Source organism: Hemitrygon akajei, unplaced genomic scaffold (assembly GCF_048418815.1).
Source record: "Hemitrygon akajei unplaced genomic scaffold, sHemAka1.3 Scf000061, whole genome shotgun sequence".
Lineage (NCBI taxonomy): Eukaryota > Metazoa > Chordata > Chondrichthyes > Myliobatiformes > Dasyatidae > Hemitrygon > Hemitrygon akajei.
In genome coordinates this window covers 761,434-785,937 of record NW_027331947.1, presented here as the reverse complement: position 1 = coordinate 785,937, position 24,504 = coordinate 761,434, and positions in this window count along the sequence as shown.

Sequence of the window (24,504 nt, the reverse complement as noted above, 5' to 3'; positions counted from 1 at the left end):
CTGGATGAGTGGTGTTGCAGCAACAATCTTGCACTCAACATCGGTAGGACCAATGTTCTAATTGTGGACTTCTGATTGTGTAAGATGAGGTCACACACACACCAATCCTCATTGATCGGGCAGCAGTGGAAAGAGTGAGCAACTTCATGTTCCTGTGTGTCAGCATCTCTGAGGATCTATCCAGAGCCCAGCATATCGATGCAGTTACCAAGAATGCACGGCAGCAATTACATGTCATTCGGAGTTTGACGAGATTATGGATGTGACCATAGACTCACAGATTTCTAAAGTTGTACCGTAAAAATTGATCTAACTGGCTGCACATCGCTTGATATGATGGGGTGGGGGAAGTAGTGAAGCTACTGCACAGGATCGAAATACTCTGAGGGAAGTTATCAATTCAGTCAGCTCCATCATGGGCAGTAGCCTCCATAGCATCCAGGACATCGTCATGGAGCGATGCCTCAAAATGGCGGCATCAGTCATTAGGGATCTGCTTCACCAAGCAGATGCCCTCTTCTCATTGGTATCACCAGGAAGGTGGTACAAGAGACTGAGGGCACACACTCAACTAGTCAGGAACCGCTTCCTTCCCTCTGCCATCCAATTTCTGAATTGACATGGAACCCACGAACCTACTTCACTGAATTCATTTTTGCAATACTTATTTAATTTAACTTTCAGTAACAGATACTTATTACAGTTCTTTTTTTTTCTATTATTAGAAGCCGTGTTGGCTAAACAGCTTTTCTCACGCTTGCTTTGGAATCGTAAGCCCTGATTCGGGAACAGTTTTTAACCTTGACATTAACTGTGGAGAATCACAACCGTGCAGACAGGATAATGCAAGAACACAAATACCACGACCGACAGAAGAGACTTGAAACAGAGCGAATAACTTCTTGCAATACACACAAAATGCCGGAGGAACTCAGCAGGCCAGGCAACATCTAGGAAAGGAGTCGTATCGAAGAGTTTCGGCCCCAAACGTCGACTGTTCACTCTTTCCCTAGATGCTGTCTGGCCTGCTGAGTTTCTCCAACATTTCGTGTGTGTTGCTCCGGCATCTGCAAATTTTCTCTTGTTTGCAAGTAACTTCTTGATCACTGATCCACAGAAGCTGAATTATTCTCACCTTAATTCGCCAAAAATGTTCAGTCTCCGTGTGGGTAGAGTCTAACTTTACAGCAGACAGTCAGGCGAGGGTCATTTAGTAGCTACGGGGGAGGAGGGGAAGGGGGGAGGGGGGGTTGCTAATCTGTGAAAACTCACAGCGCGATTCTCTGTGTCCACAGGGCGAATTCCAACACACAGACATCCCTCAGAGCAGGGAGCGGCTTCTCTGCTGAAACCAAACAAACCAGTTCGACTTTCTGCGCTCACCCTCAACTGTGAACAAAGCTAATTTAACACTGTATTTAAATATTCATGTTACAGGAACAAATAAAACACCGATCATAAAGAAAACGAAGTTCACCAGTGTCTGCAATCTGAATGTCGACTTGTTAGAATTGCGATCAGATTTTGACAGCTTATACATATATCTGTTGTATATATATATACCTGTTATAGATACACGATTTAATTAAATAAATATATCTGTGGCATTGTCCACTGGGACTTTCCGAACGGCAAAATCTTACAGTAGCTCTGTATTCCGAACAGTTTTTCGTGTGTATGTGAGTGAGTGAGTGACAGGGAGTGAGAGGGGTGAGAGGGAGAAGAGGGAGAGAGACTATTTCCCTGCCCCGTGGCGACATTACGCATATCATTGTCGGTGCGAAAGGCTTTTCTGCAGCGACGGAGTCGAAAACAACTGGAGAATGTTTGCAATTGAAGTCAATCGTTCCTTTTAATCCATTTGGTCAATAATTAACTCGTTAACTTGAAAATTTCAGAGTTCCCTTCTCCTACTGAATTCCCTCCCGATCCCGACAGAAGCCGAACCCCGTTGTAAACGTTCCCTGATTCTGGAGAATCGGAGACAACACAAACTGTGATGGTGAAACCGGACGGAGTTCAGTGCGGTCCCGGGTGAACGGTGTGCTCACCGTGCACGGAGATTCCAGTCTGAGCCGCTACACCCGAGATCATTTGGTTATATAGTGTCTGTCTCTCATTACAAAAACACTCGCTCTCCTCCCACCCGCCCCTCCCCGTTGTGCTCTGCTCCTACCCGCCCCTCCCTGTTGTGCTCTCCTCCCACCCGCCCCTCCCCGTTGTGCTCGCCACCCAAACACCCCCTCTACTTTTCCTCCCGCCCTCTCCTCTCCCCGCTCTCTCTTCCCCACGTACCCCCGTTCTCTCCTCCCCTCCCGCTCTCTCCTCACCCCATACTCTCTCCTCCCTGCTAGACTCTCCTTCCCCTTTCCCGACTCTCCCCTTCCTTCTTTCCCCACAACCTTCCCCGCTCTCTCGCGCCTTCACCCCTCGTTTTCTATTTCCTGTCCAGGTACCGCCTGTCTATCCATTCGCACTCCTCTTCCCTTTCCCCACTTTCTATCCGCCCCTCTGGGTGAGGTGGGTGTGAGAGGGAGGGGAAGAGTAGGGAGTGGGACAGCAGGGGGAAATAGTAGAGCAACTTTTGCAGGGAGATGGTGCGTAGCAGAGGGAGATGGAGGTAGAGAGGGTGGTGTTGAGAGAGGGGGATGTGTTGAGAGAGGGAGTGTGTGCGGAGAGGGGGGATGCGCAGGGAGGGGCGTCTGCGCGGGGAGAGGGGTGCTGAGAGGAGGGTGTTGAGAGAGGGTGGTGGGAGGGGGTATGTGCTGAGAGAGGGGGGTGCTCGGAGAGAGAGGGGTGCTAGGAGAGAGGGGGTGTGCGTGGGGAGGGAGGTGCTGAGAGGGGGTGTGTGCTGTGAGTGGAGTGTTGAGAGAGGGTGGAGGGAGGGGTGGGGTGTTGAGAGAGGGGGTGTGTGCTGAGAGAGGGGGTGTGTGCTGAGAGAGGGGGTGTGCGTGTGGAGAGGGGTGCTGAGAGGGGGTGTGTACTGAGAGAGGGGTGCTGAGAGGGGGTGTGTGCTGAGAGAGGGGGTGTGCGTGGGGAGGGAGGTGCTGAGAGTGGAGTGTTGAGAGAGGGTGGAGGGAGGGGTGGGGTGTTGAGAGAGGGGGTGTGCATGGGGAGGGGTATGCTGAGAGGGGGGTGCTGAAAGGGGGGTGTTGAGATTTGTTCCCAGGGTGAGGATTTTCACTCCAGGACATCAGAGATGTTCTTCTTCAAAGAATGTCGTTTCCCGTCCTCTACCACTGATGCTGCTCTCACCCGAATCTCCTCCATTTCCTTCTGCCTTAACAGTGATAGTGTTCCTCTTGTCATAAACTACCACCCAGTCAGGTTCTGTATCAACACAACTTCGGTCATCTCCAAAGGGATCCTAACACCAAACGCATCTTTAACTCCTCCATCACTCCCCGCCCCCACACACACACTCTGCTTTCTGCAGGGACCCTTCTCCACTAATCTGCCTCCTGGCTCTTATCTCTGTAGGTGGCCAGAATGCTACACCTGCCAGTCCTTCCAAGAGAGAGGCAACACTTCACCTGCAGATCTGTTGGACTAAAAGATTGCAAATGTCACTCCGCTCTTTAAGAAGCGAGGACCATAAAAGAAAGGAAATTATAGGCCAGTTATCCTAATGTTGGTGGTTGGGAAGGAGTTGGGGTCTATTATTAAGAATGAGGTTTTGGGGAACTTGGAGACTAATGATAAAATAAGTCAAAGTCATCATGGTTTTTGTGAAGAGAAATCTTGCCCGATAAATCTACTAGAGTTCTTTGAGGAAGTAACAAGCAGGGTGGACAAAGGGGAAACAGTGGATGTAATTTGCTTACATTCTCAGAAGACGTTTGGTAAGGTGCCACACATGAGGCTGCTTAACAAGCTAAAATCCTATGGCATTACTGGAATAGTGGAATGGCTGACAGGCAGAAGGCTGTCAGTGGGAATAAAAGGGGCCTTTTCTCGTTGGCTGTCGGTGACTAGTGGTGTTCCTCAGTGGTCAGTATTGGGACACAGTTCTTCACATTATTTGTCAGTGATTTAGATAATGAAATGGATGGCTTTGTGGCAAAGTTTGTGGATGATACGAAGACAGGTGGAGCAATAGGTAGTGCGGATGAAGCAATGACTCAGACAAATTGGAAGAATGGGCAAAAGCGTCAAAGGGAATACAGTGTTGGGAAATGTATGATAACACATTTTGGTAAAACAAACAATAGTGCAGACTATCATCTAGTTGGGGAGAAGATTCAAACATCACAGGTGTAGAAAAGATCATGAGTACTCGGGTAAGACTCCCTGCAGGTTAATTTACAGGTTGAGTCTGTAGTGAAGAAGGCAAATGCAATGCTGTCCTTTATTTCAAAGGGAATAGAATATAACAGCAAAGAGAAAATTCTGTGTCTTTATGAGACACTAATCGGGCCATACTTTCAGTATTGTCAACAGTTTTGGGCCCAATATCTCAGAAAGCATGTGTTGTCATCGTTGAGTGACCGCAGGAGGTTCATGAGGATAATTCCAGCAAAGAAGGGGTTCACATATGAGGAGCATGTGGCAGCTTTGGGCCTGTACTGACTGGAATTAGAAGAATGCTGGGGAATCTCATTGAAACCTACCGAATGTTGAAAGGACCGGCGAGGGTAGATGTGGAGAGGATGGTGGGTGTATCCAAACCTAGAGGGTGCAGCCTCAAAATTGAGGGGTAACTGTTTAGAAAAAATGAAAAAAGGATTTTTTTCTTTAGACAGAGAGTAGTGAATCTGTGGAATGCTCTGCCACAGACTGTAGTGGAGGTGAAGTCCCTGGGTATATTTAAGGCAGAGGTTGACAGTCTCCTGATCGGTCAGGGCATCAAAGGATATGGTGAGAAGGCAGATGTATGGGGTTGAGTGGGATCAGGGGTCAGCCATGATGGAGTGGCGGAGCTGAAGCAATAGGCTGAATTCTGCTCCAAGACATATGGTCTGCTGAATGTCAGAACCTGATTTTTTTAAGGAATCATGAAATAATTTTTTAGAGACAACTGTAGATAATGTAGGTAATGTGAGTCTGAAGGAAAAAGTAGTAAAATTCCGGAAACTCACAGCAAGCAGGTACCGTAGATTCCGGACTACAGAGCGCACCTGATTAAAAGCCGCTGGCTCTAATTTTAGAAATAAAATCAATTTTTTAATTGTACAGGCCGCATCGGATTTTAGGCCGCACCGGATTTTCGGCCGCAGGTGTCCCACGTTGTAATATGAGATATTTACACAGAAAGATATTACACGTGAGGATTTTTTAACTTTTAATTAAATCCATATGGTAACAAAAACAAATACATATTGCAAATGCTTTTTTTCGAACCGTGCCCGTAACGCGGCTACTTTTAAATATACGTTGCGTATACTTCTTTACTGAACAACATTCCAATATCTCCTAACGACTGGTAAAAAATATATATACTGCAGCCTACCAGGAAAAGTTATTGATCGCCTTTAACTTAAAAGCAGCGTTCGCTCAGATCCAAAGCCGCTCGCGTAATGCGCTCCCTCCCTCCGTCCCGTTTTATCGCAAACTTGCATTTTTCCCACAAGACGCGGCGAAACCGGGTGTGACGTCATAGCATCCCGCGATGTAGTACAGAAAACAAATATAGTTAAAACTCTTCTAACTTTAACTAGAAAATGAATTACTAAGCGAAAATATTATAAACTAAATAACTGCCATAAAGGCAGCACAATGCTTTTCTTCGAGTGTTTTCCATGTTGATGAGGGTGAGTACAAATGACTGCTTTACAATAATTTAATTGTGAAAGTGCGCTTCATTTATCGTACACTTTCATTGGACCTCTGTGAACTACTCATCAATTTTATTGATCTACTGTTATGAGGCAAAATGTTTACGAGGCGGCATGAAAAAAATCATGTATTAGCCGCTTCGGATTAAAGGCCGCAAAGTTCAAAGCTGTTCAAAATGTGGGAAAAAAGTAACGGCTTAAAATCCGGAATCTACGGTAATTGGTAATGTTGCAGTTTCAAGACCATTGGTACTGTTCTTTATATCAGTTTTCAGATTCTCTGACCTTCCCTGCAGCAGAAATAGTTAAGCAGAATACTAAAGTGAATGCTTTCACATCGGAATGACAGTGAAATGTTGAACCGGTTGGATTTCATTTTCACAGAGTGACCACTCACTGGAATGTGGAATGTGCAAGGCCAGACAGCCGCTTACACCAGACCCTGGTGAAACTCCTGGTGTGGAATACAGAGACCAAAAACTGTAATCTCACCCTGGATTTGCTCAGTGATTTGTGATTAGCCACGTCTAACAACCTTTGCACTGTGGATGAATATACAGTTACTCTAATTTTTCCGACCAGTCACAGCACCTCTCTCACTCATTCATACCTCCTCACTGCCGTTCTCTCTCATCGAAACAAAGAAAGTCAACAGCACACTGTCACCAGCAGCCCATTCCACGCACTCACCACTCTCTGTACCTACTCCTGACATCAACTCTGTAGCTACTTCCAAGCACTTATAACTGTGCCCTCTCATATTAGCCATTTCTGCCCTGGGGAAAAAGCCTCAGACTATCCACGCAATCAATGCTTCTCATCATCTTGTACACCTCTATCAGGCCACCTCTCATCCTCCGACGCTCCAAGGAGAAAAGGCCGAGTTCACTCAGCCTATTCTCATAAGGCACGGTCCCGAAACCAGACAACATCCTTGTAAATCTGCTGTCACCCTTTCTATGGTTTCCACATCATTCCTGTAGTGAGCCGATGCTTTCTTATACATCTCTCTCCTCCAACCCCTGCACTTGCCTCATTCTGTTCCCCACACATCACCCTCACTCATCCTTTCCCACCAACCCTCGTGTTCACCCCACACTCGAAACCACTTCTGCCTGAAACCCGGTTCCCTCACCCCTCCCTCATTGATTACATTCTCACTCACTCGTCTTTCTGTGCCACACAACTCGGTCACCCCTCCCTCCTCACTGAATGACCAGCTCCGCTCCCTCCTCGCCGCCTCTCCTGCTCATCCCTCTCCTGCAAATCCCCTGTTACTGACCCCTGCTTGCTCGTAGCTGCTCCCGTTCACCCCTCCTTCCGCACTGAACGTCCAGCTCCGCTCCCTCCTCGCCGCCTGTCCTGCTCATCCCTCTCCCGCAAATCCCGTTACTGACCCCTGCTTGCTCGTAGCTACTCTCGTTCCACCCTCCCTCCTCACTGAACGTCCAGCTCCGCTCCCTCCTCTCCACCTGTCCTTCTCATCCCTCTCCCGCAAATCCCCTGTTACTGACCCCTGCTTGCTCATAGCTGCTCCCGTTCACCCCTCCCTCCTCAATGAATGTCCAGCTCTGCTCCCTTCTCGCCGCCTGTCCTGCTCATCCCTCTCCCGCAAATCCCCTGTTACTGACCCCTGCTTGCTCGTAGCTGCTCCCGTTCACCCCTCCCTCCTCACTGAACGACCAGCTCCGCTCCCTCCTCACCTGCTGTCCTGCTCATCCCTCTCCTGCAAATCCCCTGCTACTGACCCCTGCTTGCTCATAGCTGCTCCCGTTCACCCCTCCCTCCTCACTGAACGACCAGCTCTGCTCCCTCCTCGCCGCCTGTCCTGCTCATCCCTCCGCCGCAGATCCCCTGTTACTGACCCCAGCTTGCTCGTAGCTGCTCCCGTTCACCCCTCCCTTCTCACTGAACGTCCAGCTCCGCTCCCTCCTCGCCGCCTGTCCTGCTCATCCCTCTCCCGCAAATCCCCTGTTACTGACCCCTGCTTGCTCGTAGCTGCTCCCGTTCACCCCTCCCTCCTCACTGAACGACCAGCTCCGCTCCCTCCTCACCTGCTGTCCTGCTCATCCCTCTCCTGCAAATCCCCTGTTACTGACCCCTGCTTGCTCATAGCTGCTCCCGTTCACCCCTCCCTCCTCACTGAACGACCAGCTCTGCTCCCTCCTCGCCGCCTGTCCTGCTCATCCCTCCGCCGCAGATCCCCTGTTACTGACCCCTGCTTGCTCGTAGCTGCTCCCGTTCACCCCTCCCTTCTCACTGAACGTCCAGCTCCGCTCCCTCCTCGCCGCCTGTCCTGCTCATCCCTCTCCCGCAAATCCCCTGTTACTAACCCCTGCTTGCTCGTAGCTGCTCCCGTTCAACCCTCCCTCCTCACTGAACGTCCAGTTCCGCTCCCTCCTCGCCGGCTGTCCTGCTCATCCCTCTCCTGCAAATCCCCTGTTACTGAACCCTGCTTGCTCGTAGCTGCTCCCGTTCACCCCTCCCTCCTCACTGAACGTCCAGCACCGCTCCCACCTCGCCGCCTCTCCTGCTCATCCCTCTCCCGCAAATCCCCTGTTACTGTCCCCTGCTTGTTTATAGCTGCTCTCGGTCACCCCTCCCTCCTCGGCCCCTCGTCCATGCCTCTCCTTCCTCATCCTCCTGCCCTCATCTCCAATCACAACTATCCCCTCTCCGATACCTCACTGTCACTATCACTCCCACTCTACTCCCTCACACTCTCCCTCATCCTCTCTCTCTGCCCATTACTCCCTGTTTACTCCCACTCTGTCCATCAATCTGTCCACCTTTCTCTCCTATCTCACCAACGCTATACCCCCTCACCATCTCCCTCACTCCCTTTCTCACAGTCTATCCCTCTCTCATCCTGCATCTCCCACTCCCTCTTAACCTTTCTCACTCTTCTTTCCATTCCCACCTCTCACCTACCCCCTCTCCTGATCTCTCTCCCCTTTCTACCCCTTTTGAGCCCCTCACTCTCACTCACTCTCTCCTCCCCAGTCCCTCCCTGTCCCTTTCTCTCCAATCATATTCCCTCCCACTGTCTCCCCATTCTGTTCCATTATCCACACCCCATCTACTTCTCCACTGTCACACCCTCATCATAGCTGCTCCCTCTCCACCTCACCCTGACCTATTCCCCTCTTCCTACTCAGCCTTTCACTCTCCACTTCATTTTGCCCCTCACCTTTACCCTTACATCAACAATATTTAAAGGGTTTTTAGCAAATTTAACAGGGAAACATGCACGTTTCATACACTGTGTAATGTATTTGTATTAAAGAATGTCACAGTTGTGAATGGCATGGAGTGATTTTTCTTAAAAGCATCGTGGAAAAAAGTACTTTTAAAACAACTGCAGATAATGTGAGTTTGAAGTAAAAATAGTCAAATTCTGCAATCTCACAGCAAATAGGGCAGCAACTGTAATTGGTTACGTAGCTGGTTCAAGCCCATCCTTTAAGATATGTTACATGTTCATTGGTATATTGTTCTTCCCTGCAGAAGAAATAGTTAATAGTTAACTATTTAATAGTTAAACTATTAACTGTTTAGCATATTTGCATATGCAGAAATAGTTAAATAGAATGCTAAAGAGACATTGTTTGCGTGACTAAGAGGGAGATTTCAAACCGGTTGGATTTGGTTTCAGCAGAAAGGGCGCTCCCGGTTCTGAGGAATGTGCTGTTTAAACACAGACCCTGAGCTCCGAGTCTCACAGAAAAGCAACCCACACATTCCAGCTCAATCAATGATATTGCCTCTTCCCTCTTCCCTTCCAGTTCCTCTGAAGGGTCTCGGCCCGAAACATTCCCTTTGTTTTCAGTTCCATACATACTGCCCGGACCTGCTGAGTTATTCCGGTTAGTAGCAGAGTGGCGCAGCGGAAGCGTGGCGGGCCCATAATCCAGGGGTCGATGGATCGAAACCATCATCTGCTGGCGCAGTAGATATTCATCCACGTGTTCCTGAACACCCACGCTCTGTCCGTCAGAGAAAGCAGGACCTCCCACTGGCCACACATTTTAATTCCATGTCCCATTCCCATACGGATATGTCTGTCCATGGCCTCTCCTACTTCAAGATGAAGCCACACACAGGTTGGAGGGACAACACCTGATATTCCGTCTGGGTAACCACACTAGATGAGTTCTCCCATCTGCCCTTACTGCACACTGCCGTGACCGTTTCCCTGAGTAGTGAAACCACCCCTACCCCTTTAATCCCTCACGCTCTATCCTGTCCAAAACAACAGAACCCCAGAATATTGAGCTGCCAGTTCTCTGCAAGCCAGTCTCAATAATGGTGACAATATCATAATGTCATGTGTTGATCCATGACCTAAGCTCATCTGCCTTTCCTTCAATACAATACATCGTGGGCATTTCTTTTGTGTTTCTATCGATTTCAGGAGAGTGAGGAAGTAGTGGGTGCTGTCGTCACATAGATGTACAAGGGATTTCAGCCACCCCAAAAAAATAGGAGTTGTATTCTGTGAATACTTCAGAGATGGGGTAATTTTTGCTGCAGTTATAGACAACAGACAATAGACAATAGGTGCAGAAGTAGACCATTCGGCCCTTCCAGCCTGCACCGCCATTCTGAGATCATGGCTGATCATCTACATCAATACCCGGTTCCTGCCTTGTCCCCATATCCCTTGATTCCCCTATCCATAAGATACCTATCTAGCTCCTTCTTGAAAGCATCCAGAGAATTGGCCTCCACTGCCTTCTGAGGCAGTGCATTCCAGAAGCCCACAACTCTCTGGGAGAAGAAGTTTTTCCTTAACTCTGTCCTAAATGACCTACCCCTTATTCTCAAACCATGCCCTCTGGTACTGGACTCTCCCAGCATCTGGAACATATTTCCTGCCTCTATCTTGTCCAATTCCTTAATAATCTTATATGTTGCAATCAGATCCCCCTCAATCTCCTTAATTCCAGTGTGTACAAGCCCAGTCTCTCTAACCTCTCTGCGTAAGCCAGTCCGGATATCAAAGTTGGATGTTTCCACATCCCTTTAAAGGCTAACAATTATACCAGTGCCCAAGAAGAGCAGTGTGAGTTGCATTAATGACTATCATCCATAGCAATAACAGTTACTGTGATGAAATGAAGTGAGAGGTTTGCGATGGCTAGAATTAGCTCTTCACTCAGCAAGGACCTGGGCCCACTGTAATTTATCTGTATCCACAATAGGTCACAATGCAATCTCATCGGCTCCTCACGCGGCTTTGGATTACCTTGACAATACGAATACTTACATCAGAATGCAGTTTCTCAACCAGAGCTCAGCGTGTAAAGCAATTATTCCTACAGTTCCGATCAAAAGGCTCGAACCTCTGGGCCTTTCTACCTCCCTCTGCAACCCGATCCTCAATGTCCTCAACAGAAAACCACAATCTGTGCAGTTTGGATATAACGCCTGCAGATCCCCATCGATACTGGTGCACCTCAAGGATATGTACTTTGCCCACTGCCCTACTCTCTCTGCACCCATGGGTGTGCAGCTTGGCACAGCTCAATTGCCAGTGACAAGTTTGCTATTGTTGGCAGATTTTCAGATGGTGAGGAGAAGGCAAACAGGAGCGAGATATATCACCTGGATGAGTGGTGTTGCAGCAACAAACTTGCACTCAACATCGGTAAGACCAATGTTCTAATTGTGGACTTCTGATTGTGTAAGATGAGGTCACACACACACCAATCCTCATTGATCGGTTAGCAGTGGAAAGAGTGAGCAACTTCATGTTCCTGTGTGTCAGCATCTCTGAGGATCTATCCAGGGCCCAGCATATCGATGCAGTTACCAAGAATGCACGGCAGCTATTGCATTTCATTCGGAGTTTGACAAGATTGTGGATGTGACCAAAGACTCACAGATTTCTAAAGTTGTACAGTAAAAATTGTTCTAACTGGCTGCACATCGCTTGACATGGTGGGGTGGGGGAACTAGTGAGGCTACTGCACAGGATCGAAATACTCTGAGGAAAGTTGTCAATTCAGTCAGCTCCATCATGGGCAGTAGCCTCCGTAGCATCCAGGACATCGTCATGGAGCGATGCCTCAAAATGGCGGCATCAGTCATTAGGGATCTGCTTCACCAAGGAGATGCCCTCTTCTCATTGGTATCACCAGGAAGGTGGTACAAGAGACAGAGGGCACACACTCAACTAGTCAGGAACCGCTTCCTTCCCTCTGCCATCCAATTTCTGAATTGACATGGAACCCATGAACCTACTTCACTGAATTCATTTTTGCAATACTTATTTAATTTAACTTTCAGTAACAGGTACTTATTGTAATACAGTTCTGTTTTCTACTATTAGAAGCCGTGTTGGCTAAACAGCTTTTCTCATGCTTTCTTTGGAATTGTAACCCCTGATTCGGGAACTGTTTTTAACCTTGACATAAATTGTGGAGAATCTCAACTGTGCAACCAGGATAATGCAAGAACACAAATACCACGACCGGCAGAAGAGGCTTAAAATAGAGTGAATAACTTCTTGCAACACACACGAAATGCCGGAGGAACTCAGCAGGCCCGGCAACATCTAGCAAAGGAGTCCTATCGAAGGGTTTCGGCCCAAAACGTTGTCTGTTCACTCTTCACACAAAAATACAACTGCAGATGCTGTGGATCAAATAATACGTACACAACGCTGGAAGGACTCAGCAGGTCAGGCAGCATCCGTGAGAAAAGAGTAGCCAACGTTTCGGGCCGAGACAATTCATCAGAACTGTAGAGACAAAGAAGCTGAAAGTTGAAAGGGGAGAGAGGCAGAGAGGGACCTGGGATAAGGGAAGGGGGAGGGGGAGGGAATTACCAGAAATTGGAGAATTCAATGTTCATACCACCAGGCTGGAGGCTACCCAGACGGTAGATGAGCTGTTGCTCCTTCAACCTGAGTTTGGCCTCATCATGGCAGTAGAGTTGAAGTGGGTGGCAACCGGGAGGTCCTGTCTATTGTGACGGACAGAGTGGAGGTGCTCGACGAAGCGGTCCCCCAATCTGCATCGGGTCTCGCCGATGTAGAGGAGGCCGCAGCGGGAGCACCGGATACAATAGACAACCCCAGCAGACTCGCAGGTGAAGTGTTGCCTCACCTGGAAGGACTGTCTGGGGCCCGGAATTGTGGTAAGGGGGGAGGTGTAGGGACGGGTGCAGCATTTGCGCTTGCCTGGATAAGTGCCAGGTGGGAGTGGAGTTCTGTTCACTCTTTCCCTAGATGCTGTCTGGCCTGCTGAGTTTCTCCAACATTTCGTGTGTGTTGCTCCAGCATCTGCAAATTTTCTGTTGTTTGCAAGTAACTTCTTGATCACTGATCCCAAACACAGGTAGCGTGTCGGTTGGAAATAAAGCTAATTTAACTGTATTTAAATATTTCTGTTCCAGGCCAAAAAAAAACCCACCGATGATATAGAAAAGGAAGTTCACCAGTGTCTGCAATCTGAATGTCGGCTTGTTAGAATTGCTATCAGACTTCGAGAGCTTAGATATATATGTATCTGTTATATATACACACGATTTAATTAAATAAATATATCTGTGGCATTGTCCACTGCGACGTTCCGAAAGGCAAAATCTTACAGTAGCTCTGTATTGCGAATAAATGTTCGTGTGTATGTGAGTGAGTGAGTGACAGGGAGTGAGAGGGGTGAGAGGGAGAAGAGGGAGAGAAACTATTTCCCTGCCCCGTCGGGACATTTCGCATATCATTGTCGGTGTGAAAGGCTTTTCTGCGGCGACGGAGTTGAAAACAACTGGAGAATGTTTGCAATTGAAGGTAATCGTTTCTTTTAATCCATTTGGTCAATAATTAATTCGTTAATTTGAAGATTACAAAGTTCCCTTCTCCCACTGTATTCCCTCCCACCTCGACAGAAGCCGAATCCCGTTGTAAACGCTCACTGATTCTGGAGAATCGGAGAAAACTCTTACTGTAATGTTGAAACCGGACAGAGTTCAGTGCGGTCCCGGGTGAACGGTGTGCTCACCGTGCACGGAGATTCCAGTCTGAGCCGCTACACCCGAGATCATTTGGTTATATAGTGTCTGTCGCCCATTACAAAAACAATCGCTCTCCTCCCACCAGCCCCTCCCCGTTGTGGTCTCCTCCCAACCCCCCCCGTCTACTTTTCCTCCCGCCCTCTCCTCACCCCGCTCTCCTCCCCCACCTACCCCAGCTCTCTCCTCCTCCTCCCGCTCCCTCCTCATCCCATGCACTCTCCTCCCCGCTAGACTCTTTCCCTACTCTCTCCCCTTCCTTCTTTCCCCACACGCTTCCCCGCTCTCTGGTGCCTTCACCCCTCTTCTTCTCTTTCCTGCCCCGCCACCGCCTGTCTATCCCCTTTGCACCCCTCTTCCCTTCACCCATCTCTCTCAACCTTTTCACAATCCTTCTCTTTCCCCACTTTCTATCCTCCCCGTCGGGTGAGGGGAGGTGAGAGGGAGGGGAAGAGTAGGGAGTGGGACAAGGCAGGGGAAGGGGGGGAGGGGGAAATAGTAGAGCACCTTTTGCAGGGAGATGGTACGTAGCAGACGGAGATGGAGGTAGAGAGGGTGGGTGGTATTGAGAGAGGGGTGGGGTGTTGACGGAAGGGAGGTGTTGAGAGGGAGATGTGGAGAGAGGAGGTGTGCGCGGGGAGAGGTGGGGTGCGCAGAGAAAGGGTGTACGTGGGGAGAGGGGGTGCTGAGAGAGGGCGGTGCTGAGAGGGTTGTTGTTGAGAGGTGAGTGCTGAGAGGGGGTAGCTGTGGGGGCTGCTGAGAGGGGTGTGTTGAGAGAGGTGGTGCTAAGAGTGGGGAGCTAAGTGTGGATTGCTGACATGTGGGTAGCTGTGGGGGCTGCGCGGGGAGAGGGGCATTGTCGAGAGGTGGGTGCTGAGGGGGATGTTGAGCGGCAGCTGAGAGGGGGGTAACTGTATGGGGTGTGTTGAGAGAGGGGGTGCTGAGAGGAGAAAATGAGTGGCAGGGGGTGCCAAGAGGGGGAAGCTGAGTGGGGGTTGTTGAGAGGGGGTTGCTGAGATGGGGGTAGCTGAGAGGGGAGTGCTGAGAGGGGGGTGCTGAAAGAGGGGTGAGCGGGGAGAGGGGGTGCTGAGAGAAGGGTGTGCGGGGAGAGGGAGTGCTGAGATGGGGGTGGCTGAGTGGGTGGTTGTTGAGAGAGGAGGAGCTGAGAGGGGGGTGCCGACAGGAGGGTAACTAAGTGGGGGTGGTGTTGAGAGAGGGGGTGTTGAGAAAGGGTGGTGTTGAGATTTGTTCCCAGGGTGAGGATTTTCACTTCAGGACATCAGAGATGTTCTTCTTCAAAGAATGTCGTTTCCCATCCTCTACCACTGATGCTGCTCTCACCCGAATCTCCTCCATTTCCTTCTGCCTTAACAGTGATAGTGTTCCTCTTGTCATAAACTACCACCCAGTCAGGTTCTGCATCAACACAACATTCTCCACAACTTCAGTCATCTCAAAAAGGATCCTAACACTAATGCTAACTCACCTACCGTTCCGCAGTGATCCTTCCCCACTAATCTGCCTCCTGGCACTTATCTCTGTGAGTGGCCAGAATGCTACACCAGCCAATTCTTCCAAGAGAGGCAACACTTCACCTGCAAATCTGTCGGACTGAAAGATTGTAAATGTCACTCCGCTCTTTAAGAAGCGAGGACCGTAAAAGAAAGAAAATTATAGGCCAGTTACCCTAATGTTAGTGGTTGGGAAGGTGTTGGGGTCTATTATTAAGAATGAGGTTTCGGGGTACCTGGAGACAAATGATAAAATAAGTCAAAGTCATCATGGTTTCTGTGAAGGGAAATCTTGCCCGATAAATCTACTAGAGTTCTTTGAGGAAGTAACAAGCAGGATGGACAAAGGGGAGACAGTGGATATAATTTGCTTACATTTTCAGAAGATGTTTGATTAGGTGTCACACATGAGGCTGCTTAACATCTAAAATCCTATGGCATTACTGGAATAGTGGAATGGTTGACAGGCAGAAGGCTGTCAGTGGGAATGAAAGGGGCCTTTTCTCGTTGGCTGCCGGTGACTAGTGGTGATCCTCAGGGGTCAGTATTGGGACCATAGCTCTTCACATTATTTGTCAGTGATTTAGATAATGGAATTGATGGCTTTGTGGCAAAGTTTGTGGATGATACGAAGATAGGTGGAGCAATAGGTAGTGCGGATGAAGCAATGACTCAGACAAATTGGAAGAATGGATAAAAAGTGTCAAAGGGAATACAGTGTTGGGAAATGTATGATAACACATTCTGGTAAAAGGGACAATAGTGCAGACTATCATCTAGATGGGGAGAAGTTTCAAACATCAAAGATGCAGAAAAGATGATGAGTACTCGGAGACTCCCTGAAGGTTAATTTACAGGTTGAGTCTGTGGTGAAGAAGGCAAATGCAATGCTGTCCTTTATTTCAAAGGGAATAGAATATATAAGCAAGGAGAAAATTCTGAGTCTTTATGAGACACTAATCGGGCCATACTTTCAGTATTGTCAACAGTTTTGGGCCCAATATCTCAGAAACCATGTGTTGTCATCGTTGAGTGACCGCAGGAGGTTCATGAGGATGATTCCAGCAATGAAGGGGTTCACATATGAGGAGCATGTGGCAGCTTTGGGTCTGTACTGACTGGAATTAGAAGAATGCTGGGGGATCTCATTGAAACCTACCGAATGTTGAAAGGACCGGCTCGGGTAGATGTGGAGAAGATGGTGGGTGTATCCAAACCTGGAGGGCGCAGCCTCAAAATTGAGGGGTAATTGTTTAGAAAAGGTGAAAGAAGGATTTTTTTTTAGCCAGAGAGTAGTGAATCTCTGGAATGGTCTGCCACAGACTGTAGTGGAGGCCAAGTCCGTGGGTATATTTAAGGCAGAGGTTGACAGTCTCCCGATTGGTCAGGGCATTAAAGGATATGGTGAGAAGGCAGATGTACGGGGTTGAGTGGGATCAGGGGTCAGCCATGATGGAATGGCGGAGCTGAATCGATAGGCTGAATTCTGATATGGTCTGGTGAATGTCAGAACCTGATTTTTTTTTTTAAGGAATCATGAAATAATTTTTTAGAACAGCTGTAGATAATGTAGATAGTGTGAGTCTGAAGGAAAAAGTAGTAAAATTCCAGAAACTCACAGCAAGCAGGTAATTGGTAACGTTGCCGTTTTGAGACCATTGGTATTGTTCTTTATATCAGTTTTCAGATTCACTGACTTTCCCTGCAGCAGAAATCGTTAAACAGAATACTAATGTGAATGCTTTCACATCGGAATGAGAGTGAAATGTTGAACCGGTTGGATTTCATTTTCGCAGAGTGACCATTCACTGGAATGTGGAATGTGCAAGGCCAGACAGCCGCTTACACCAGACCCTGGTGAAACTCCTGGTGTGGAATACAGAGACCAAAAACTGTAATCTCACCCTGGATTTGCTCAGTGATTTGTGATTAGCCACTTCTAACAACCTTGCCACTGTGGATGAATAAACAGTTAGTCTAATTTTTCCGACCAGTCACAGCACCTCTCTCACTCATCCATACCTCCTCACTGCTGTTCTCTCTCATAGAAACAAAGAAAGTCTACAGCACAATTCGGCCCACAAAGCTGTGTCGAACATGTCCTTACTTTAGAAATCACCTAGGGTTACCCATAGCCCTCTATTTTTCTAAGCTCCATGTACCTATCTAGGAGCCTCTTAAATGACCCTGTCATATCCACCTCCACCACTCACCAGCAGCCCATTCCACGCACTCACTATTCTCTGTACCTACTCCTGACATCTCCTCTGTAGCTACTTCCAAGCACTTTAAAACTGTGCCCTCTCATGTTAGCCATTTCAGACCTGGGGAAAAAGCCTCTGACTATCCACACGATCAATGCCTCTCATCATCTTGTACACCTCTATCATGTCACCTCTCATCCTCCGTCGCTCCAAGGAGAAAAGGCCGAGTTCACTCAGCCTATTCTCATAAGGCCCGGTCCCGAATCCAGACAACGTGCTTGTAAATCTCCTGTCACCCTTTCTATGGTTTCCACATCCTTCTTGTAGTGAGCCGATGCTTTCTTCTACATCTCTCTCCTCCAACCCCTGCACTTGCCTCATTCTGTTCCCCACACATCACCCTCACTCATCCTTTCCCACCAACCCTCATGCTCACCCTACACTCGAAACCACTTCTGCCTGAAACCCGGTTTCCTCACACCCCCTCATTGATTACATTCTCACTCACTCGTCTTTCTGTGCCACACGACTTGGTCACCCCTACCTACTCACGGAACGTCCAGCTCCACTCCCTCCTCGCCACCTCTCCTGCTCATCCCTCTCCCACAAATCCCCTGTTACAGACCCCTGCTTGCTCGTAGCTGCTCCTGTTAACCCCTCCCTCCTCACTGAACGTCCAGCTCCGCTCCCTCCTCGCCGCCTTTACCTGCTCATCCCTCTCCCGCAAATCCCGTTACTGACCCCTGCTTGCTCGTAGCTACTCTCGTTCCACCCTCCCTCCTCACTGAACATCCAGCTTCTCTCCCTCCTCGCCGTCTGTCCTGCTCATCCCTCTCCTGCAAATCCCGTTACTGACCCCTGCTTGCTCATAGCTGCTCCCGTTCACACCTCCCTCCTCACTGAACGTCCAGCACCGCTCCCACCTCGCCGCCTCTCCTGCTCATCCCTCTCCCGCAAATCCCCTGTTACTGACCCCTGCTTGCTCGTAGCTGCTCTCGTTCACCCCTCCTTCCTCGGCTCCTCGTCCATGCCTCTCCTTCCTCATCCTCCTGCCCTCATCTCCAATCACAACTATCCCCTCTCCGAAACCTCATTGTCACTATCACTCCCTCACTATTCCCTCACACTCTACCTCATCCTCTCTCTGCCTATTACTCCCTTTGTTTACTCTCACTCTGTCCATCAACCTGTCCACCTTTCTCTACTATCTCACCGCTACACACCCTCACCATCTCCCTCGCTCCCTTTCTCACAGTCTCTCCCTCTCTCATCCTGCATCTCCCACTCCCTCTTAACCTTTCTCACTCTTCTTTCCATTCCCACCTCTCACCTACCCCCTCTCCAGATCTCTCTCCCCTTTCTACCCCTTTTGCGCCCCTCACTCTCACTCACTCTCTCCTCCCCAGTCCTCCCTGTCCCTTTCCCTCCAATCATATTCCCTCCCACTGTCTCCCCATTCTGTTCCATTATCCACACCCCATCTACCTTCTCCACTGTTACACCCTCATCATAGCTGCTCCCTCTCCACCGCACCCTGACCTTTTCCCCTCTCCCTACTCAACCTTTCACACTCCACTTCATTTTGCACCTCACCTTTACCCTGACGTCAACAATATTTAAAGGGTTTTTAGCAACTTTAACAGGGAAACCTGCGCGTTTCATACACTGTGTAATGTCTTTGTATTAAAGAATGTCACAGTTGTGAATGGCATGGAGTGATTTTTCTTAAAAGCATCGTGGAAAAAAGTACTTTTAAAACAACCGCAGATAATGTGAGTTTGAAGTAAAAATAGTCAAATTCTGCAATCTCACAGCAAATAGGGCAGCAACTGTAATTGGTTACGTAGCTGGTTCAAGCCCATCCTTTAAGATATGTTACATGTTCATTGGTATATTGTTCTTCCCTGCAGAAGAAATAGTTAATAGTTAACTATTTAATAGTTAAACTATTAACCGTTTAGCATATTTGCATATGCAAAAATAGTTAAATAGAATGCTAAAGAGACTTTGTTTGCGTGACTAAGAGGGAGATTTCAAACCGGTTGGATTTGATTTCAGCAGAAATGCCGCTCCCGGTTCTGAGGAATGTGCTGTTTAAACACAGACCCTGAGCTCCGAGTCTCACAGAAAAGCAACACACACATTCCAGCTCAATCAATGATATTGCCTCTTCCCTCTTCCCTTCCAGTTCCTCTGAAGGGTCTCGGCCCGAAACGTTCCCTTTGTTTTCAGTTCCATACACACTGCCCGGACCTGCTGAGTTATTCCGGTTAGTAGCAGAGTGGCGCAGCGGAAGCGTGGCGGGCCCATAATCCAGGGGTCGATGGATCGAAACCATCCTCTGCCGGCGCAGTAGATATTCATCCACGTGTTCCTGAACACCCACGCTCTGTCTGTCAGAGAAAGCAGGACCTCCCACTGGCCACACAGTTTAATTCCATGTCCCATTCCCATACGGATATGTCTGTCCATGGCCTCTTCTACTTCAAGATGAAGCCACACTCAGGTTGGAGGAACAACACCTGATATTCCGTCTGGGTAACCACACTAGATGAGTTCTCCCATCTGCCCTTACTGCACACTGCCGTGACCGTTTCCCTGAGTAGTGAAACCACCCCTACCCCTTTAATCCCTCACGCTCTGTCCTGTCCAAAACAACAGAACCCCAGAATATTGAGCTGCCAGTTCTCTGCAAGCCAGTCTCAATAATGGTGGCAATATCATAATGTCATGTGTTGATCCATGACCTAAGCTCATCTGCCTTTCCTTCAATGCAATACATCGTGGGCATTTTTTTTGTGTTTCTATCGATTTCAGGAGAGTGAGGAAGTGGTGGGTGCTGTCGTCACACAGATGTACAAGGGATTTCAGCCACCCCAAAAACATAGGAGTTGTATTCTGTGAATACTTCAGAGATGGGGTAATTTTTGCTGCAGTTATAGACAACAGACAATAGGTGCAGAAGTAGACCATTCGGCCCTTCCAGCCTGCACCGCCATTCTGAGATCATGGCTGATCATCTACATCAATACCCGGTTCCTGCCTTGTCCCCATGTCCCTTGATTCCCCTATCCATAAGATACCTATCTAGCTCCTTCTTGAAAGCATCCAGAGAATTGGCCTCCACTGCCTTCTGAGGCAGTGCATTCCAGAAGCCCACAACTCTCTGGGAGAAGAAGTTTTTCCTTAACTCTGTCCTAAATGACCTACCCCTTATTCTCAAACCATGCCCTCTGGTACTGGACTATCCCAGCATCTGGAACATATTTCCTGCCTCTATCTTGTCCAATTCCTTAATAATCTTATATGTTGCAATCAGATCCCCTCTCAATCTCCTTAATTCCAGTGTGTACAAGCCCAGTCTCTCTAACCTCTCTGCATAAGCCAGTCCGGATATCAAAGTTGGATGTTTCCACATCCCTTAAAAGGCTAACAATTATACCAGTGCCCAAGAAGAGCAGTGTGAGTTGCATTAATGACTATCATCCATAGCAATAACAGTTACTGTGATGAAATGAAGTGAGAGGTTTGCGATGGCTAGAATTAGCTCTTCACTCAGCAAGGACCTGGGCCCACTGTAATTTATCTGTATCCACAATAGGTCACAATGCAATCTCATCGGCTCCTCACGCGGCTTTGGATTACCTTGACAATACGAATACTTACATCAGAATGCAGTTTCTCAACCAGAGCTCAGCGTGTAAAGCAATTATTCCTACAGTTCTGATCAAAAGGCTCGAACCTCTGGGCCTTTCTACCTCCCTCTGCAACCGGATCCTCAATGTCCTCAACAGAAAACCACAATCTGTGCAGTTTGGATATAACGCCTGCACATCGCCATCGATACTGGTGCACCTCAAGGATATGTACTTTGCCCACTGCCCTACTCTCTCTGCACCCATGGGTGTGCAGCTTGGCACAGCTCAAATGCCAGTGACAAGTTTGCTATTGTTGGCAGATTTTCAGGTGGCGAGGAGAAGGCAAACAGAAGCGAGATATATCACCTGGATGAGTGGTGTTGCAGCAACAAACTTGCACTCAACATCGGTAAGACCAATGTTCTAATTGTGGACTTCTGATTGTGTAAGATGAGGTCACACACACACCAATCCTCATTGATCGGGCAGCAGTGGAAAGAGTGAGCAACTTCATGTCCCTGTGTGTCAGCATCTCTGAGGATCTATCCAAGGCCCAGCATATCGATGCAGTTACCAAGAATGCACGGCAGCCATTACATTTCATTCAGAGTTTGACAAGATTGTGGATGTGACCAAAGACTCACAGATTTCTAAAGTTGTACCGTAAAAATTGTTCTAACTGGCTGCACATCACTTGATATGATGGGGTGGGGGAAGTGGTGAAGCTACTGCACAGGATCGAAATACTCTGAGGAAAGTTGTCAATTCAGTCAGCTCCATCATGGGCAGTAGCCTTCGTAGCATCCAGGACATCGTCATGGAGCGATGCCTCAAAATGGCGGCATCAGTCATTAGGGATCTGCTTCACCAAGGAGATGCCCTCTTCTCATTGGTATCACCAGGAAGGTGGTACAAGAGACTGAGGGCACACACTCAACTAGTCAGGAACCGCTTCCTTCCCTCTGCCATCCAATTTCTGAATTGACATGGAACCCATGAACCTACTTCACTGAATTCATTTTTGCAATACTTATTTAATTTAACTTTCAGTAACAGGTACTTATTGTAATACAGTTCTGTTTTCTACTATTAGAAGCCGTGTTGGCTAAACAGCTTTTCTCATGCTTTCTTTGGAATTGTAACCCCTGATTCGGGAACTGTTTTTAACCTTGACATAAATTGTGGAGAATCTCAACTGTGCAACCAGGATAATGCAAGAACACAAATACCACGACCGACAGAAGAGGCTTAAAATAGAGTGAATAACTTCTTGCAACACACACGAAATGCCGGAGGAACTCAGCAGGCCCGGCAACATCTAGCAAAGGAGTCCTATCGAAGGGTTTCGGCCCAAAACGTTGTCTGTTCACTCTTCACACAAAAATACAACTGCAGATGCTGTGGATCAAATAATACGTACACAACGCTGGAAGGACTCAGCAGGTCAGGCAGCATCCGTGAGAAAAGAGTAGCCAACGTTTTGGGCCGAGACAATTCATCAGAACTGTAGAGACAAAGAAGCTGAAAGTTGAAAGGGGAGAGAGGCAGAGAGGGACCTGGGATAAGGGAAGGGGGAGGGGGAGGGAATTACCAGAAATTGGAGAATTCAATGTTCATACCACCAGGCTGGAGGCTACCCAGACGGTAGATGAGCTGTTGCTCCTTCAACCTGAGTTTGGCCTCATCATGGCAGTAGAGTTGAAGTGGGTGGCAACCGGGAGGTCCTGTCTATTGTGACGGACAGAGTGGAGGTGCTCGACGAAGCGGTCCCCCAATCTGCATCGGGTCTCGCCGATGTAGAGGAGGCCGCAGCGGGAGCACCGGATACAATAGACAACCCCAGGAGACTCGCAGGTGAAGTGTTGCCTCACCTGGAAGGACTATCTGGGGCCCGGAATTGTGGTAAGGGGGGAGGTGTAGGGACGGGTGCAGCATTTGCGCTTGCCTGGATAAGTGCCAGGTGGGAGTGGAGTTCTGTTCACTCTTTCCCTAGATGCTGTCTGGCCTGCTGAGTTTCTCCAACATTTCATGTGTGTTGCTCCAGCATCTGCAAATTTTCTGTTGTTTGCAAGTAACTTCTTGATCACTGATCCCAAACACAGGTAGCGTGTCGGTTGGAAATAAAGCTAATTTAACTGTATTTAAATATTTCTGTTCCAGGCCAAAAAAAAACCCACCGATGATATAGAAAAGGAAGTTCACCAGTGTCTGCAATCTGAATGTCGGCTTGTTAGAATTGCTATCAGACTTCGAGAGCTTAGATATATATATATATATATATATATGTATCTGTTATATATACATGATTTAATTAAATAAATATATCTGTGGCATTGTCCACTGCGACGTTCCGAAAGGCAAAATCTTACAGTAGCTCTGTACTGCGAATAAATGTTCGTGTGTATGTGAGTGAGTGAGTGACAGGGAGTGAGAGGGGTGAGAGGGAGAAGAGGGAGAGAAACTATTTCCCTGCCCCGTCGGGACATTTCGCATATCATTGTCGGTGTGAAAGGCTTTTCTGCAGCGACGGAGTCGAAAACAACTGGAGAATGTTTGCAATTGAAGGTAATCGTTTCTTTTAATCCATTTGGTCAATAATTAATTCGTTAATTTGAAGATTACAAAGTTCCCTTCTCCCACTGTATTCCCTCCCACCTCGACAGAAGCCGAATCCCGTTGTAAACGCTCACTGATTCTGGAGAATCGGAGAAAACTCTTACTGTAATGTTGAAACCGGACAGAGTTCAGTGCGGTCCCGGGTGAACGGTGTGCTCACCGTGCACGGAGATTCCAGTCTGAGCCGCTACACCCGAGATCATTTGGTTATATAGTGTCTGTCGCCCATTACAAAAACAATCGCTCTCCTCCCACCAGCCCCTCCCCGTTGTGCTCTCCTCCCAACCCCCCCGTCTACTTTTCCTCCCGCCCTCTCCTCACCCCGCTCTCCTCCCCCACCTACCCCAGCTCTCTCCTCCTCCTCCCGCTCCCTCCTCATCCCATGCACTCTCCTCCCCGCTAGACTCTTTCCCTACTCTCTCCCCTTCCTTCTTTCCCCACACCCTTCCCCTCTCTCTGGTGCCTTCACCCCTCTTCTTCTCTTTCCTGCCCCGCCACCGCCTGTCTATCCCCTTTGCACCCCTCTTCCCTTCACCCATCTCTCTCAACCTTTTCACAATCCTTCTCTTTCCCCACTTTCTATCCTCCCCGTCGGGTGAGGGGGTTGAGAGAGAGGGGAAGAGTAGGGAGCGGGACAAGGCAGGGGAAGGGGGGGGGGGGAAATAGTAGAGCACCTTTTGCAGGGAGATGGTACGTAGCAGACGGAGATGGAGGTAGAGAGGGTGGGTGGTATTGAGAGAGGGGTGGG